Source organism: Mastigoproctus giganteus, chromosome 8 (genome assembly GCF_048544385.1).
Source record: "Mastigoproctus giganteus isolate SK-2022 chromosome 8, ASM4854438v1, whole genome shotgun sequence".
NCBI classification, from domain to species: domain Eukaryota; kingdom Metazoa; phylum Arthropoda; class Arachnida; order Uropygi; family Thelyphonidae; genus Mastigoproctus; species Mastigoproctus giganteus.
This window is the reverse complement of record NC_143582.1, coordinates 56,979,955-56,985,954: the sequence shown is the minus strand read 5'-3', so window position 1 is coordinate 56,985,954 and position 6,000 is coordinate 56,979,955.

Genomic DNA, 6,000 nt, shown 5'->3' with positions numbered 1-6,000 from the left:
ACACATGGGTTGTGTTAGGGTAGCCAAGAATAGGAACAGGTGCATGTATACTTGCGTGTACACCAATGCTAGGAGTTTGGTAAATAAATTTGATGAATTTCAGGTATTGCTCAAAACATCAAAGGCAGATATTGTTGGGATATCAGAGATGTGGTGTCATACAGATATAAGGAATGCAGAACTGGAATTTGGGGAGTACAATGTGTACAGAAAGGATAGACAGGACAGGAAGGGAGGAGCGGTTATCCTATTAGTTAAGAAACATAAAATCCAAGGAGGTGAAGCCAGTCGACATCGCTGGACAGTGCAGTGTCGAGTCAGTTTGGTGTGACATAAGCATTGGGAGATCAAATTGAGAGTAGGAGTGTGCTATAGGTTTAATGACTCTGATGAGTATAATAAAAAAACTGTACAGGGAAATAGAGTGGGCCAGCAAATCAAAGAGTCTTATAATGGAGAATTTTAATTTCCCAGATATTGACTGGAATTTGTGGGTTGGTCACTCACACACTAGCAAGGCTTTTGTGGATTTATTGGATGATTGTTTTCTACATCAGCATGTTTGGGAGGCAACCAGAGGGAGTAATACTCTTGAGCTGATTATCAGTAATGATTCTTCATGCATTAAGAATCTACAGATAAAGGAACCACTAGGTGGCAGCGATCACAGTGTGCTGAAGTGAGATTTACTCAAAGTGGTAACTACCATCAGGGGTAAAGAAAAGGGTTTTTGCTTTCGTAAAGGTGACTGTGATGGTCTGAGACAGTATTTAAATTCTATACAGTGTGACGAACTGATAATGTTACCAACAGCAAATTCAAAATGGGAAGCATTCAAAGAACTTATCTTGGAAGCTACCAGGCTTTACATACCAACTAAGAAATATTGTTTAAGGTTTAGGCCTAAATGGTTGTCAGATGAACTAATGAGACATATGGCAGAGAAGACAAATGCATGGGATACATACAAATTAATGGGTGACATGGAAGCCTATAATAGATATAAGTTGGTCTGTAACCAAGTCACAAAGGAGATAAGGCAGATTATGAGAAATCCTTGGCAAAGGATGCAAAGAAAAACAGAAAAGAGTTCTTTACCTATTTAAACTCGAGAAGGAAAGGGATGAATCAGATTGGTCCACTGGATGTTGATGGTTCAACAGTTGAGGATCCAGCTCAGGTGGCTAACAATCTAAACGAGTATTTTGCATCTACATTCACACATGAGGAGTTATTCAGGAAGGGGAATGTCGTAGGTGAAGTAAACATTGGCAGTGAGCTAGATGATTTTCTAATAACTGAGAGGAAAGTGGAGGAGAAATTGTTGAGGATAAACATAAAAAAGGCACCCGGAGTGGATGGGATCTATCCAGTTATATTAAAGGAGGCAGCAAAGGAAGTAAGCAAACCCCTAGCCATAATTATGAGAGCTTCTTTGGACTCAGGGGAGGTACCCATGGACTGGAGATGTGCAAATGTAACCCCAATTCACAAAGGAGGATCAAAGGCTGACACAAGTAATTATAGACCTGTTAGTTTAACTTCGGTTCCAGGAAAATTAATGGAGGCACTGGTTAAAGAAGCACTGCACGATCATCTGGACAAGAATTCAGTTATAGCTCAGACACAGCATGGGTTTGTTAAGGGCAGGTCTTGTCTGACCAATTTGATTGGATACTATGATGTAGTCACAAAAGAACTGGATGCAGGGAATAACTTTGATATTATATATTTGGATCTTAGAAAGGCTTTTGATACTGTTGCGCATGGAAGACTGCTGCACAAATTGGAGAAGTGTGGCATTCGAGGCAAATTGCTGCTATGGATAAAGGGATGGTTGAGTGGCAGAAGACAGAGAGTGGTAATCAATGGACACTGCTCAACGTGGACTAATGTTATTAGTGGAGTTCCTCAGGGTTCAGTGTTGGGTCCATTGTTGTTTTCTGTATTTATAAATGATATTGATGATGGTGTATCAGGCTTAATGTCCAAGTTTGCAGACGATACAAAGGTTGGCAGGGTTGTTAAGGACACTACTGATACTATGCTGCTGCAACAGGATCTGGAAAGGTTGAGCAGATGGGCTGAGAGGTGGCAAATGAAGTTTAACATTGACAAATGAAAAGTACTACATATGGGAAACAGTAACCCCAGATCAACGTATCAACTCTGTGGTACTACGCTGACAGTGGTAGAGAATGAAAAGGACCTGGGGGTAATTGTGCAGGCAGATATGAAGTTCTCTGTGCAGTGCAGTCGAGCTGCAAGAGTAGCTCATGGTGTCTTGTCAATGATATACAGGAATTTTTCTAGCAGGGATAGGGATGTGATTATTCCCTTGTATAAGGCATTGGTCAGGCCACACCTTGAGTACTGTATACAGGTCTGGAGACCTCATTTCAAGAAGGATGTAGAGCTGCTGGAACGAGTACAGAGAAGGGCAACAAGATTATTGAATGGAACAAAGGGTTGCTCTTACGAAGAAAGGCTTAAGTTTTGCAACTTACAGAGTCTGGAGACTAGGCATCGGCGAGGTGATCTGATAGAGGTGTATAAGGCTTTGAATGGCTTGAGCATGCTTAATGCCGATGGGATTCTTCCTCTTGCTCAGAATAATCACTTGAGAGGGCATAAATTCAAATTGAGGAAGGACGGATGTCGGATAGATGTGCAGAAATTTGCCTTTAGCCAGCGGGCAGTTGGTTTGTGGAATAGACTTCCATCACTTGTTGTTGAAGTTGATAGCCTAAACAAATTTAAGGCTCAGCTGGACAGGTATTTCGAACGAATGGAGGGGTGAAATGGGAGTAGTGGTTGTGCTTTTTTTTTTTTTTTTTTTTGGCTGATGCTGAATAAGCTTGCTTTTTTGCATCATATGCCTCTACTAATGCTAATGCTAACCCACAAGTTCCACTCAATACCTGGAAAGTTAAAATCTCCATTTTAAGACATTGTGATTTATTGTCTCTTTGTCTGTACAGTTGTTCGTAACAGTCATTAGGCCTATAACATCCAACAAACTGAGTCAACATTTGTACTGGCTACCCGGGTCAACTGGATGCGCTGCCTTACAAGATTTTATGTGCCTCTTAACTAAAAGCATGACTCTTTCCCCACCTCTTGTTATGCCTGTTCTGTACATATTGTATTCCTCACATTCAAATTCTGCTTTCCTTATGCCTGAGTGACACCATATTTCTGTTATCCCTATAGTTTCTGTGTTTGATAACTTGACTAGTATGTCAAATTCACCAAATTTATTTACTATGCTCCTAGCATTAGAGTACATTCAAGTATACATGCCTTTTTAACTCTTAACTCTGACACGGCCCATGTATTTGCTTGCTTCATGAGGATCCCCAGCAGGCCTTGAAATCTCTGATACCTTGCTTTCCAAGCTGCTGCATGTTCTTATAGATGTAGTGCAAGAATTACTTATTTCTCTTCTTGTACTGGCATTAATCTGTGTGTATCCCCCCCCCCCCCAAGCACTAGCAGCTTTCCAACCCACCTAACATTGCCTTGATAGTATCAGCAGATAATTCTTGCACTACTTCTAATTGAGTGTATGCTATCCCTGTAAGAACAGTTTCTCCTGTTAACAAGTAGAGGCACCATTCTGAGAAAAATTATACCCCGTTGGAAAATTCAACCATCAACCAATTAGTGAGACAAACAGCTGAATTGCAACCAAAACATTTAGTATTAGTACTGGCAAAATGATTCAAAGCAAGCTTATACAACAGAAGACAAAAAGAAAAAAAAATAATTAATTAATTTAATTTAATTAAAAGTAAAATAAAATGAATTTAATAAAATCAGTTATGCATCTTCTCTCATTAAATTTAGATAAACTTCCACATTACACTAGAGTAGTGGGAGTTTATTCCAACAATTAATCACTCATTGACTAAAGAAAATTTTTTAGACCTCTAGTTTACAGTTAACCCCTCTCAACTGAAATTCATTCCCTTTGTGCATGTCATGTCGCCAACTTCATTCCCTCAGCATTGAGTTTACTCAAACCTTTCAAGGTCTTAAATAGCTCAATCAGATCATCCTGCACATGCCTGGTTTCTAAGGGAAATCAGACATCTGTAGGGTGGCCTGATTGAAGTGTTTGTAAGTTACAGTGAAAATCACAATGTGATATGATACACTTACAATTACACTGTAGCACTTCTATAAGCTACAACATAAACTATGCCATATCTTACAAAACTCAAGTTGTCCTTCATAAGAGTATCCTTTTATTCTCGTAACCTTGCTGCTATTTTCTGTACTCTCTCTCTCTCCAGTGGGTCTACATCTTTCCTACAAGTGGGGTGGCCAAGTCTATATGCACAAGATATGGCCTAACCATTGCTTTCTGGAATGGAATAATGATCTCTTTACCTGTACTGGCAAAGTTCCTATATGTCATTGACAGAATCTTATAAGTTGTTCTATCTACCTGTCTGTGTGTTGCTTTCTTAGTCTGAAGCCACCAAAGGGAGCATTTGGTTATATATATGAGCAAATTTCCATCCATGCAAAAGGAAAAGTATTAGCAGAATAAGAAAGTGTAAAAAGGCCAACACAAAACAGGAGCAAGCTAAGGAGCACAAATTTTAAGAACAAGTGGGGAAATGCCATTGGAACCTGGAGCTTTTTTGGCAACAAATTGTTCAGAAATCTTTTAACATCTTTCTGTTGGAAGATCACAGCAGTCATTAAGCACAGTTTGTTGGGCATGGTAGAAAGAGATGCTGATGTCAGCTTTATCTTAGCTGAGGATGCAATAGATCAATCAGGTTGCAGCAAAGATTGGAGTGTTAGTTAGTTATTTGGTTTTTAGAAGCATTAGCAACTAATGCCATATTGCTCCGGGATATGCGGTGATCATTCCCTGACCTTTCTGCATCCTCCGTATTTGGTGGTGACGGGCTCGAACCCCGGTCTAATCAAGAAGCGTGTGCTATGCACTGCTGCTCCTTCCCACCTGGCTACAGAGGCGCCGATTGGAATGTAGATGGCCACAAATGTTAGTGCAATTCATTATAAACGGGTAGCAAACTTGATCTTATTGCATTTGCGATAATACCGATAGCTGGAATTCCGTGGATTTTTACGTTATTGAGGCGAAATGTGTGTCCCCTTCACTGAAATCTTCAGTCATATATAAAAAAAAAAAACCATAAATAATTATAAGAATCTTCTATTTTTTCCCTATTCTTTTGCTTGTTACTCCGATCTCACTTGTGCAATTTGTGCATGCTGTGATCGTTGTTATTGATTGCTTATTATTATTTTATTTGTTGTTTTAAATTTTACAATCCTAAAAAAAAAAAAAATAAAAATAAAAATTGAGCGAAAACAAATTTACGTAAATCCATAGTTGTGTAAGTTGGGGACTTACTTTATCAAAACATGTTCAGCAACCTACGTAAAGAATATGGTGATAGATAAAAAAACTTACCATGTACTACTCGTGTGTCCAATACGATGCTTCTCTTTATTTTTTGCGATGTTGACTTTAAATCGAATAGCTTCCCTTTATTTTTTACAATGTTGCATATGGTTTGGTCACCAACGTTATAATGGTTCATTAGAGATTTAACGGTTGCACCGTTTTCAAACTTTTGAATAATTTCAAGTCTTTGTTTAACTGAAAGTGCAACTCTTTTGAGTTTACCCATCATTTTCGCGATTTCTAAACAAAAAAAAAAAAAAAAAAAAAATATATATACATTTACTATTAAAAAATTTTCGACATCCCTGACATAAATAATGAAACAAAATAATAGGCACATTAATCTCCCAATGACGACTTATAACGCCACTTCTTGTCACTTATTTATGATTTGCAAAACATCTGTTTATACCTATTCTAGTTATTACTTGAATTTTATGATTTCTGGTTGATTTTTTTTTTTTTTTAATTGGAGGCTTGAAGTGTCCCGGTTAATCCGATCCTGGTAAATCAAGAGTCTACTGTACATGATATCAAAATTATTTTTT